Below are 13,487 nucleotides of genomic sequence, written 5' to 3'. Positions count from 1 at the left end.
AAGCAGCATTCTTTGTGGAAGCAGAAAAGTTATCTACCTGCAGCCTGCTGGGGCTATAAAGGAAAAGTAAAATGTTCCTGCCCTTGATCCTGGGTGATTTGGGTGGTTATGGGGTTTGTGTACCAATCTGAGACTCAGGCTCTTGTTTCCATTTTTTCATCTTTTATAGTCATGTTTTTTTCAGGCTTTCGTAATGTGAGTAGCACCTTCATGATTTCGGCCACATCTGAGTGCCACTTGTACTAGTAACATTTTTCTTTAAATTAACTCACTACACACATACACACACGCATGCATGTCCACATACACATGAGTATCTTTTCAAAGGACATTGTACAGTCCTACTATAAATGGAACACCAGTAGCACTTGTCTTAAACAGAGGGTAGCCAGAAAAATAAATAAAACTAAGGCATAGAATGTGATTACATTGTAGCTCGAGTTGCCTTTGGAAGGCTTTGAGTCTAAAGTTTGCTTTCTTTTGTTAAACAGGAATGTCAGCCACTGTAAAAGGCTGTTAAAGTCCCATCAGCCACAGTTTTAGTGACCAGACGCAGCTATTATCCAAAGGGCATACTGCGATCAGGTCTGAGGGAGAAGTGGATGGGAATGATTATTTCATTCTCTTCAGAGCACCATCTAACATTGTTTCCAGTTCTACCCAGGGCATTGAGTGGTCCTGCCCAGGTGGTATTTTTCTCTGGCCTTTGGCACAAAGCGTCAACCACGCCTTTCCTGGATCCCTGGATCTTCGGCCATCAGACACCTGCTCACCACCCACAGGGAGAGGACGGATGGAGTTACTGGAGACGGGGAGGTGTGCTGGTCTCGCCTTCTCTGATGTCGCCCAGAATATTCCAACCTTAATGAGACAACCCTAGAAAAACTGTTTCCACTTTTCTTAGCAGAGCTACAGGGAATTTTCCATACTGATTATGAGAAAACCCCAAGCGTGAGAACAGGCAGGGCATGTGAGCTTGACTTCCTGCTGCTGATGACTCCCAGTGGTATTTTCCGCTCTGCCCGCTCCCCTGAGTTCTAGACTGGTATGTCCAGCTGTCTGCGTGTCCTCTCCTCAACCTAACAAAGCAGAACCCTCGACTTGGCCACAAGTCGGCTCCTCTCGCAGGCGCGCCATCTCAGCCACAGGCACTGCCCCTCTCTAGTTGCTCAGGCCAAAGACCCACAGGGTCCCTTTCCTTGCCTCACCCCCCACATCCACTCCGCCCCTCATCCGATTGCTCCACCAAGTATCCAGAATCCAGTGAATCACCCCCTTCTGCCCCCCATCCTGGTCCATGGCCCCACCATCTCTCGCTTGGATGCTGCCCTGGACCTGTTCTCCTTGCTCCTCCCCATTCTTCAAACGCCGAGGCCAAGAGTGATCTTTGGAAGAGAGAGGCCTGATGGTATCAGCCCTCAGCTCAGACTCCTCTTGTGGCTTCTCCTGACACTCAGAACTGAACTCAAACTCCTCCTGTGACCCAGGCCTCGGGCACTGCGTCCTTCACATCCTCCACCCCGGGCTCTTCCTATTCCAGCTGGGATGGCATCTTTCTGCTCCTCCAGCACACCCCGCACCTCAGGGCCTTTGTCCCTGCCGTTCCCTCTGCCCGTGCTCCCTCCCTGGTCCTCGTGTGGCGCCTGCTCTGCTCCTTCTCCTTGTTCGGGTCTCCATGGAAATGGACCTCCTTCGGGAGATGTCCTCACCTCCCTGAGACGGCACCTTCCTCATTGTTCTCTAACCCTTTAGCCTGCCTTCTTTTTTCTCACAGCATTTACCACTATTGACCTTGTTTTCCTGAGAAAGTCCGTTTCTTTCACTTTTGAGGGATGATTTCACTGGATACAGAATTATTTCAACACTTCAAATATTTCACTTCCCTTTCATCTTGCTTGCTTGGTGTCTGAGGAGGAGTCTGATGTAATTCTTACCTTGTTCCTCTGTAAGTAAAGCGTTTGCATTTTTTTTCCCTTCTGACTTCTTTTGAGTTTTGTTCTTTGTCCTGGTTTTCTGCCATTTCGGTGTGGTGTGGTTTTTGTGTAGATCTTTTGGTATTTATCCTGCTTGATGTCCTCTGTTGATGCTTAATATATATGGTAAAGTTTTTTAAAGATTTATTTATTTATTTTTATTTTATTTTTTGACTGTGGTGGGTCTTTGTTGCTGCATGCAGGCTGTCTCTAGTTGTGGCCGGCGGGGGCTACTCTTCGTTGTGGTGTGCAGGCTTCTTATTGCGGTGGCTTCTCTTGTGGTGGACATAGGTTCTAGATGCATGGGCCTCAGTAGTTGCAATGTAGGCTCAGTAATTGTGGCACATGGGCTTAGTTGCTCTGCAACATGTGGGATCTTCCCAGGTCAAGGTTTGAACCAGTGTCCCTTGCATTGCAAGGTAGATTCTTAACCACGGGACCACTGGGGAAGCCCTGTGTTACACATTTATTTGCTTATTTCTGTACTGTCTCCCACATGTAAATTCATGAGGACAGGGATTTTGACTGATACACTGCTTTATTTTACTGTTTGGGATAGTTTTAGCAGCTAGTGGCATTCAATACATATTTGTTGAATAATTAATGAGTAATCACATACAGAGTCTCTAATTATGTTTGTGCAAGAAAGCCATGTCACAGCATGTAATTTACATTATAAAGTGTCATTTTATGTTTTCTTAATGTGAAGTTTTTAAATTTATTCTTGTATTTCAGTATGAAATTGGCAGCTGCACTTTCTTGAAATAATATTAATAACAGTGCCTAGCACTTACCGAGTGATTACTATATGGCAAACGTGGTTGGATGGGCTTCACATGTTTTAACTCATTTAATCCTCACAAGAGCTCTTTGAGGTAAGTGTAATTATTACCCTCATTTAGAGCTGAGGTGGCTGAAGCCCAGAGAGGCTAAGTAATTTGTTCAAAGCCACACAGATACCAAGAGGTGAAGCTAGAATTTGAATTCATGAAGCATTGCCCGAGTCCATGTGGTTTCATGAGCTAATGTCTGACTTCTGTCTGTCTTTGCTTTTTTTACTGAGGTGTAAGTTACGTGAACAAAGTGCACTAACCCGAGTACAGACCAGCGAATTTCTGTGTTTTCCCGATCTGAAGCTAGCGCTTGCCTACTGTCCCCCAGGCCTCCTGGTGTCGCTTTGAATCAGTTCTCCACAAAGTAACCTCTAGTCTAACCTCTGTCACTAATTGATCTTGGGAAGAACTGCCTTTTATCCTCTTTATTTTAAAGAAGGTGTTAAAATGCTTTTATCTGTCTTTAATGTCCTTACTTGATTAAATGAAGAGTGAGAACAGTAGGTAATAGTTTCAGGAAAATTAGGCGCTGCTTTCCCCTGCAGCCCTGCTGTCAGGCGCCTTCTGGGGTCTCCCAGACTGAGGGAGAGGCGGGCCTGTTTGAGAAAATTCTGCATTTTTGTCACAGCGTCAGGCCTCTGGCAGGTATTTGAAACACCTGCTGGTGGATGGATGGATAGACTGACTGGTCCTCCTCTGAGATGCCCTATCCCTGCCCTGGAGGGGCTCCCAGGGAGAGGCCTGTCTTTGTCCGGGTCGAAGGCTCCAAGCTGCTGGCTGGCGAGATCAGTGGCTTCCAGCCTGGTACCAGGAACTGTCCATCGCCTTCTGGAGTCCCCTGGCTGGACACCCACAACCCCACCCCACACTCACAGGAGGCTCACCACCCTTCCCAGCACTCCCCGGTTCTCTCCCAGAAGGCCCAGCCCCTTTCAGAATTTCATAGGGTCTGCTTCTACCTCTAGCCTTCCTCTTCCCCTTCCTGGCCGGGGACTAGGGTGGGGCAACCCAGGATCAAAGCCAGGGTGGATGGCACATTCCAGGACTGAGGGCTTTCATGGGGGAGCGGGGAGAGTGGTGCTGTTCAGATATTTCTTTCCAAGTGGCTTGAGCCCCAAAATCCTGCAACTATTGCCCTTGGAAGCCCAGAGTGTTCTGTGGCCCTCTGTGGCCCTGATGGTCATTCCATCCCCAAGGTCCCGAACACATGCATGCACACACAGAGGTGCGCACACACATGCACATGTTCATACATGTGCACGTACTTCCTGTCAGAGAACAGGAGGGGCAGTGACAGTCAGAGGATCCCAATTCCCAGTCTGAAGGTCCCTTCCCCTTCCTGCCACTTACGCCTGGCCTTGTTCCCATTTTCGTCCCAAACTTCTGAAATACTCAGGAGCACCTGGGAGCCACTGCATGTTTTTGTTTTAGTAAACCCAGCAGAGAGAGTGAGAAAGACATGGTGTACAGGCCCAGGTGAGGCTGCACGGCGAACTACCTGGGACCTGGTGGGACTCACAATGAAGGAACATGGTCTTTCTCCAGATTAAAGCATGAGGTGGACCCTTCAGTGTACTGGGCACATGGCTGGATGAGGATGGGGCAGGCGTGGCATTCCTCCTGGAGGGATGCTAAGGGACAGATTTGTATAACCTTGGGTTTGGGGTATGGGGGGAGTCCTGTTCTTCCCCTCCATGGCACTCCATGTGGCCAGGCTAGCCACAAGCTGCCAGGTTCCCTGGCCTTCTGCAGTGGCCCAGAAGGGGCAGGAGTGGGATGGAGACTCAGAACCAGAGCTGTCTCCCCTGCTCCAGCCCCGTCTAGCGCCTGCTCAGAACTCACCGACTTCACAATCCCCGGCCTCCCCACTCCCCGGGCCCTTCCCCGAGTGTCAGCAGCAATTTCCTGGCAGATTGGTGACAGTAGCCTGAGCCGGCCCAGGGGAAACCCAATGCCGTGGTGTCAGCAGCGGGTGTCCCTTGGTGTCTGGGGAATGGGGCTGAGACTGTGCAGAGCTCAGCTGCCCAAGGGGGTGGAAGGGTTGTGAGCACCCTGCCCCCACGGTCCCTGTTCCTTCCATGCTCAGTGCGGACAGCTATGCCCATTCCGCCTGCACCCGAGGACCCTGGCAAAGACACCTCTTTCCTCTTCACAGCTGGACCAAAGCTAAAAAGTCACCCACACACTGGAGACAGCGCCTGGGGTACTGGTGCCTGGCTCTGAATCAGCACACGCCCTTCCTGATCTCGCTCCAGCATTCAGAGAGATGGCTTCATTCCAGATCCCATTGACAGCCAGCAGTCCATGCCTTCTGCCCCTGCTTTTACCTTGTTGCTGGGTCTGTGCATGACACCCACCTTTTCTGTGGTCCAGAATGCTCGTTATGGGAAGACTGGGTCTCCTCCCCTCTGTATCCCCCTTGGGTCAGTAGGGTATTTGTCAAGGACTGGTCTCTGAGAGTGGAGGCTGCTCATATTTTCTTTAGTCCAATTGCCACTTAACACACTGGGGTACTTACACGTGTGTGCATGCTAAGTCACTTCGTTTGTGTCTGATTCTTTGTAACCCTATGGACTGTAGCCCGCCAGGCTCCTCTGTCCATGGGGGTTCTTCAGGCAAGAATACTGGAGTGGGTTGCCATGCCCTCCTCATGAATAGAGGAACACTTCTTTTTGAAATTTGACTAATGTGGCACTACTGTATGCACGTCTTCCTGAATAAGTTGCCATGCCCTCCTCATGAATAGAGGAACACTTCTATTTGAAATTTGACTAATGTGGCACTACTGTATGCACATCTTCCTGAATAATGTGTGCATCCCTGGCCTTTGACACAGAGAAGGGGCAAAGTCCAGTTTGGCTGCTTTGGACTGGATCCACTTGACCCACAGAAGGGTGGCGAGACTCACAATGAAAGGGCAGCTCTGACCCTGATCCCAGCCTGGGAGAACTGGGAGATGCATCCAGAGGCGTGGGCCAATGGGCCAGTGGGCATTCATTTGCTTTGGTCCTGAGTCTCTTTTCTCAGGGCCATCAGATCTTTGTTGTTACTAGAACTTCTTTCACATGGGCCATCTGTTCAAGTGCCCCCCACACCCCCGTCAGTCTTCTGCCTGGGGCACAGCTGCAGACTCAGTGCTTGAAGCTGGCGGGTCTCTTTTCTGGGAGCCATGGAATGTTGCCCCTGGGATTCATCTTAGAGTTTGCCTGAAAGTCCTGTCTCCTCCTGTCTCATCCTCCAGAAGAGGAAACTGAGGCTGAAAATGGCAGGAATTTGCTCAGGCCTGCTCAGCCATTGGAGATTCTACAGCCCAGGTCTCCACATCCAAGTGCCTGCTGACCTGGACTGTAAGACATCCCCTGCTCCACATGTACTGAGTACTTCTAGTGTGCAGAGCTCTGCACTGTGCCTCTGTGTGTGTGTGTGTGTGTGTGTGTGTGTGTGTACATGCTCGGTCGTGTCCGACTCTTTTCAGCCATGGACTGTTGCCCACCAGGGTCTTCTGTCCATGGAATTTTCCAGGCAAGAATAATGGAGTGGGTTGCCATTTCCTCCTCCAGGGGATCTCCCCAACCCAAGGATTGAACCCACATCTCTTGCATCTCTTGCATAGGTGGGTGGATTCTTTACCACTAGTGCCACCTGGGAAGCCTGTGCCTCAGGTTAGGTAAGAATGTCTCCAAATAAAATATTACAGTTGTTTTCAAACTTGTGGATTTTATGGACCAATTAAAAATTAAGGGGATGGACATAGGTTTGACAGTTATAATTTTCCCAAGAGTAGGTTTTCCAGAAGTCCTACTTTCATCATGTTTTGTAACAAGAAAAAAAGAACATTTTAAATCAGAACAGGAATGATATTTCAAATTTAAAAGCTGACTAAATATTACCATATTTTATTGTTTTTAGTTGCTAAGTTGTGTCCAAATCTTTTGCGACCCCATGGACTGAGTCTGCCAGGTTTCCCTTGATGATGGGATTCCCCGAATACTGGAGGGTTGCTATTTCCTTCTCCAGGGGATCTTCTTCAACCAGGAATCGAACTCATGTCTCCTATATTAGCAGGTGGATTCTTTACTACTGAGCTACCAGGGAAATCCAAATGTTACCATATAAGGATTATTGATTTTTCTCTTTCACCTCTGACTGGCAAAAGTGTCATCATGGACCGAAACCCATCTGTGAACCTGAATTAGAAGACCCGGTTCTGTCCCGAGGAGCTCATGCTTTGATCTAAAGGGGACTGCGGATTGGCTCAGACATCCAGCCATCACCTTACAGTCCCCTCCGGGCGAGGATGGCCCACAGTGTTGGAGTGTGATTGGCACGTGGACAGAGCCAGTCCAGGCCTTTCTCCTGATGCCCAGAGGCTGGGGAATAGGAGAGTTCTGGGGAAGGCCTCTGGGAGCTCTGCCCTGAGCTGTCTGAGGTTATCGTTTCCATCTGGAGGCTTTGATCTGAGAATTAGCCAAGGCTGTCCCATCCATGGAGCTTGGAGCACTGGCCAGAAAACCTGAGCCTGAGGTGATTGTACCAGCTTCTTCTCTCCTTGGCTGTGTGACCTTGGACTAGTCCCTGAAACTCTCTGGGCAGCTTTCCTTGGCTCACAGGGCACATGTAAGGATAACCTCTTGTATTGCAAGTGTACAGTCGTATGGCCACAGGGGCTTTTAAAAAAGCAGTTGTTCCAGGATCCCAGAGCACCCACTGGCTCCCTCTTCAGAATCCTTCCCCATACCCCATGGCCCCCAGTCTTCATGCAACCTGAGATCTACCCAGGGAGATCACTGTTTTCCCAGCCTCTTGCTCCTTGAGGCCTTGATTCCCTCAACATGACCCTGACACCTCGCAATTTCCACTGGGTTCTGTGTGGTTGACTCAGTGTCAGCGCCTGTCCCCTCTGGTGCCAGCTCCAGCCCAGATACCCTTGCTCGGACTCTGGTGACCCCAGGCAGGGGCTCTTCCTGCCATGAGGTGATGGAGACCGCAGTTGACTCTCCCTCGACTCCTTCCCATTATCCCTCATTCCAAAGGCCAGGAGGAAGCCCTTTTCTGGAAAAAATGATTCTCTGTTGGCTTTTCTGGGCTCCAGGGGCTTCCCCCAGCCTCACAGCATCCTCCCCTCCTGCCTCCTGCCATGCCAGCACAGGGACTGCTGGCTGCCGGCCCTCTGCACTCTTAGGGAAAACCCTGTCTTTCCCTTCCTCCTTCCTATCCTTTTCATCCTTCCTCCAGCCCCCTGGCCCCCCAGGTCCTCTCCCTCTCAGCCCTTATCTGCCCCAGGATCTGACCTGCAGATGCACTCATGGCTCGGCGTGCTCCTGACCCTGGGATGGCATCACCGCCCAGCCTGCCTGCCCCGGGGCCAGCTCCGGCCTGCTCTCCTTCCCTTTAAAAGCCCCCATGTCTTGAAGCTGATTAAAACAAACACAGCTCATATTTTTGTTCTTAATCCAATTCTGCGCTGGGCTAGGGTTGGGGAGGGAGGATAGGATGACAGAAGCACATTCCTCGCCATGCCAGGGTGAGGGAGAACGAGACTAGGTACCCGCCAAGAACTCTCCAGTGGCTGGGGCAGCCATGGGCCCAAGTGGGGTGCTGCCTGACCTTAGCAGAGGGCCCCTCCCCTGAGCAGGAGTCAGCTGCTGCTCCCAGAGCAGGTCAGGAGGAAGGGCACGTTCTCCAGGCCTTCCCAGGAGGGGAATGAGAGGCCCTTCCGGGAGCAGAGGAGCCAGCTGGGGGTCAGGGACTCCAAATAGAGGCCTTTATTCTGTCTAGTCTGGAAACAAGACAAGATCCTCTTGTCTCAGCCAACCTCTGCCTGTGACATCCGTGCTTAGCACTTGGCCTTGGCATTCCTTAGGACACACAGACCCAGACACGTGCTGTGGACACCTTCCCTTGGTAGGTTTGGCCCATAGGCCCCCGCGGACGCTGTTACTGTCTGAGCCAGAGGTGATGCCTCCATCACCCGGAAACTCCCAATGAAAGGACCGCCTGCCACAGAACATGGAGAGGAGGGAGGGCCCAATGATAGTGTATACAGGGGCCTGGGCGTGAATCTTCCTCTGCCACCTACTAGTTATAGTGTGGAGAGTTATTTCATCTCTTACACTTCAGATTCGTCGTCTGTAAAATGAGGGTGGAAGCAGCAGCACCTGCCTCAAAGGAGTGTGAGCTGAGAACACAAACACTCAGAACAGTATCTGGCCGTGTATCGTAAACGGCACTAAATGTACTATCTCTATTTGGCATGTACTGTGCTATATTTTGGAGGCGTACTATATGCCACTGCTATAAGAAATCTTGATTATTGTTGTTATCGAGGTAATCCTAGGTCTATCATCTGATAGCTGTGTGGTCCTAGGCGATCATGCCTGTTCTCTGTGCCTCAGTTTTGCACCTATAAAGTGCGAGGAGCCTCAACCTCAGAGGATGACGGTGAGGTTTAAGCATAATAATAAGCAGGGGATTGCCTGACACTGTGCGTGGCCCATGTTTATGGGATCTTAGAAAATTATGTGATTTCACTGTTAAATGAGACCTTCAGGGACAGTCTTATACAAGAGAGGAGGGAGGAAGATGGTTAAATCAAATGAAGATAGAAAGGGAAAGCGGAGAAATAAAAGGTAAAAACAAAGTGAAATGGTCCACAGGATGAGAATAGGAGGGAGACCAATGAAGAGGAAGAGGAGAGAATAAGGGAGAGGAAAAACTAAAAAAAGAAACTAGCAGAGAAGGGGCTTGATAGAGAAGACAATCCAGAAGGGAGGGGCAGTGAGCAGGGTGGAGAGGGGTTCCTGGCAGACCTCAGTGAGGGGTCTTGGGGTCTACTTTGGGAGCCTGGAGGCAGGAGAAGATGGGAGCAGGTGGAGACTCTGGCCACTTCTTCCTTTCCACCAGCCTTCACATCTCCCAAGCTGGGGACCACACTCCCTACTCTATTCCCACTGCCCACACACTCACAGCCAGAGCGTTCTCTGTACTAAGGAGGATCAGAGGCCCAGGTGGGGAAAATGCTCCCGCAAGGCTGCTGAGATGAAGTTCCAGCTCTATATTTCTACATTGGAGAGATGCTCAACAATCTACACCGCCCCCCACCCCACCCCCCATGCCACATCCTTACAAGCCTACAGGCTCAGTCTTTCAGGGCCCAAACAAGATCTTCAAAATTCATTGTTTGATATACACTAACATATGTGAAACAGATAGCCGGTGGGAATTTGTTGTATGAATCAGGGAACTCAAACCAGGGCTCTGTGGCAACCTCGAGGGGCCGGATGGGGTGGGAGGTGAGAGGGAGGCTCACGAGGGAAGGGACATATGTTTACCTATGGCTGAACCGTGTTGATGTATGGCAGAAACTAACACAATGTTGTGATTATTCTTCAATTAAAAATAAATAAATTAAGAAAAAAATCCATTGTTTGAACACTAGTCTGACTGGCTCACCTGCCTGGCCAGCTCCAGAACGGGCTGAATATCTCTTAGGACAAGACCCTGCCTGCCCTTCAGGAGCATTTGCTGAGCCCCTTCTGAGGCTGATCCATGGTTACTGTGGCTTTAGATCAGTCAACCCGTCAGCACCAACTTGGTGAGGCCTTATTCTGAGCCCTATCAAAGGACAGAGGGGCCAGTCAGAGGGACACCTCAGAAGACTGCCTGGCCCGTGGAAGCTGGATGACTGGCTGGGCCTTGCTGAAATATCCTTGCCTCCCTGGTGCAAGGCTCCCTCGTTCTTCCCTGCCCCACTGGTCACTAGGCTTGGGCTGTGATAATTCCCCACACCACAGCTAGAAACCACAATGTATCAGCAGGTCAGGGGGAGGGGGACTAGAAATGGCCCGTAAAAGCCTCGGGCTCCCCATAAATGCAGAGCAGGCCTTTGAAAGCCCAAAGCACTTTTATGTGCTAGTTAAAGGGCCTTCCTGTTGTGTCGCCAGGATTTACAGGGAGGTGGGTGGGGGAGTGGGGTGAGGTGAGGCCAAGTGCAGCCTCCACCTACTGACACTCCCTGGGCTTTTCGGAGCTTCAGCCTTCTGGGTCCCAGAGGAGAAAGGAGGAAGGGGAGGGCTTAGTGACTTCTCGGCTGTCACACCCCATTTACCAAGCAGGGACTGCGAGGCTCCTCCTTGGCCCTTTGAGATCCTGAACCAGCTCGCTGGGGCAGTGATGACCAAGGCAGGGACGTATTCCAGGCCAGCAGCGCCCATAGCTGTGGGGAAGGAGTCCCTGGAAACAGAGGCAGAGGCCAGGCTACCCGTGTGGTGTTCAAGCACACAGGAGTAGGAGAGTCCACATGGCTTTGTTTGGAGAGATTGTCCCGTGACCAGTCTTGCCGTGCCCTGTGTCTGATGCCAGCATTAAGGGACCACGGGGAGAGAGCCGGGCATCCGCTCCCCTCTTGACTCTGAGAGTTATGGATGCCTGTCCATCAACCTGCCTCCATGGGGCACCCTGTAGGAATACTATGTCAATGAATTTAAACTTCAAAAAATAAAAAGGGAGAAGCCCAATAAGTTAGTGCGCTATTCTGGCTACCATCCATCATGGAACAATGAGTTTACTTTCCTCTCTGCGAGAGCTGAGAAGGACCCTCCCTGACCCGTGTGGAGGGGCAAGGTGCTCCTCTGTGTTCTTCCAGACCATGCTGTGCTCACACCCACATGGGGCCTGCCAGCATCACGTGAAGACCCAGCGTGTTCTGAAGGAAAGAACCAGGAGCCCACTGCTGTGCATGTGTGTGCCCAGTTATGTCTGACTCTGTGATTCCGTGGACTGCAGCCTGCCAGGCTCCTCTGTCCATGGGATTCTCCATGCAAGAATACTGGAGTGGGTTGCCATTCCTGTTCCAGAGGATCTTCCCAACCCAGGGATCTAACCCACCTCTGCTGTGTCTCCTGCATTGGCAGGTGGATTCTTCACCATGGTGCCACGTGGAAAGCACACCCCTGGAGCCAGCGTTGTGCCTGGTGATTCACTCACGTCGTCCCATATTGTCCCATTTCAATCTCCCACTGCTCTGTGAGGAAGACACCAGCATCCTCCCCATTTTATAGCTCAGAACAGAGAACTAGCAAGTGCTAACCTCTTCTCCTGCATCAGACCCATCCAAAAAACAATATGTGCCTTCTCCCTTTTCATCCTCCCAACCTCCCAGCTAAGAATATCAACCCTGATTTGCTTATGAGGAAATGGAGGCCCACAGGAGTTCGTTGACTCGGGGAAGGTCCAGGTGGGTAGCACCCAGCCCAGAGTGCCTTACCCCTCCCTTTGTTTCACTTGAGCTGTGGGTCTCCTGCGGTGCTTGTGCCCAGATGCCAGCATGTGGGAGTGGGGAGAAGAGCCCCACTCCTCTGCTGATGTCTGAGGAGTCTCAGCTTTTGGCCCTCAGGCCTGACTTGTCTTTGTTTTTCTAACCGCCCCATCCCCTGGCTCTAGCTGCCCTCTCCTGGATCACTTCATCCCTCCTGGGGAGCAGCAGCCACAGCACTCGCAGCCTCCTAGGCATGAGACCCTGGGGCCCTGTACCCAGGCAGGGGGATTTCTGCATTGACCTCGCTCTGACCCCTGTCCCCAGCCTGCTGGCCCCAGGTGCCCATTGTGGCCTCAGGCCTCTGGCATTCTTCCCTGACACTGCAGCTCCCCTCTGCTCCTCTGTGACCCTATTGAGTTTCCCCAGGTCTGGCCAAACACACACTGCCATATGGGAGAGAGTTACATTTCCTGTATATGTGTCAAAATATCTGAGCGGATGTGAAATAGATCAGACATGTATAAAAATAAACTTTTACGGGGTGACTGACTACTCCCCTCCAGGGGGAACCAGCGATCCACTCTTCATCTGGGGCCCAGAAGCTTGGCTAGGGTCATGGGGACCATTCTCCACACCCGGTTCCCCACGGCTGTCCCCCCTCACTTCCTCGGGCTAGGTGCCGGCTCTTCTCCTGGAAGACATTCTCCCAGGGGTCCACAGGCATGGAGACCCTCCAGAAGAAGGCTGAAGGCAGCAAGCTACCTCTCTGGCCCCAGTTTCTTGTTGGGGGTAGCAAGTCTGGCTCTTTGAGTTCCCTTTCCTCTGGCAATCTATGATTCTACCACCTTGGGGTCTCCAGGCTAGGCCACAGTAGGACTGTCTCATCACCTCTTCTGTTGAGTGGAACAGGACAGTTACACCTCAGTTGTCCTCTTCCTGCTGCATTAGTGTGAGGCCTGGTGGACTGGGAGCTCAGGATTCTCTCTGTCCAGGCACCTCTGCTTGAGTTTACCACAAAGGCTCGTCAAAAACATCTGCGTGTCAAGGTCATTTTGCCCATTCTCCTGCTTCTGGCTAACTGGTTCAATTAAACAAGGCTCTTCTTCTTTACTGGGCTTTCCAGGTGACACCAGTGGTAAGGAACCCGCTGCCAGTGCAGAAGACATAAGAGACATGGGTTCAATCCCTGGGTCAGGAAGATCTCCTGGAGGCCGGCATGGCAACCCACTTTAGTATTCTTGCCTGGAGAATCCCATGGACAGAGGAGCCTGTCTACAGTCCATAGGGTTGCAAAATCCATAGGGTCACAAAGAGTCAAACATGACTGAAGTGATTTAGCATGCACACATGCACATTCTCTTTATTGCTGAAAGTTTACAGGAAGCAGCATACCAGCTTTATATCAGAAAATTTCCCCTAATTGTT

At 51.1% G+C, this 13,487-nt stretch overlaps 1 long non-coding RNA gene across 2 annotated transcripts in view; it reads left to right on the top strand.

The window, feature by feature from the left end:
• LOC122436567 overlaps positions 1-13,487 on the top strand; it is a 39,653-nt gene that overhangs the window by 18,932 nt on the left and 7,234 nt on the right. The window contains exon 3 of one of the 2 annotated variants that reach the window (XR_006268043.1): positions 2,709-2,844. The exons of the other annotated variant lie outside the window; for it this stretch is intronic. This is a non-coding gene — a long non-coding RNA (uncharacterized LOC122436567). Of the gene's footprint in view, positions 1-2,708; positions 2,845-13,487 lie in introns of those variants that run through there. 2 annotated transcript variants of the gene reach the window in all.

Source organism: Cervus canadensis, chromosome 2 (genome assembly GCF_019320065.1).
Source record: "Cervus canadensis isolate Bull #8, Minnesota chromosome 2, ASM1932006v1, whole genome shotgun sequence".
Classification (NCBI taxonomy): Eukaryota; Metazoa; Chordata; class Mammalia; order Artiodactyla; family Cervidae; genus Cervus; species Cervus canadensis.
Note: the sequence above shows the minus strand (reverse complement) of the source record. Positions and strands in the feature narration are given on the sequence as shown.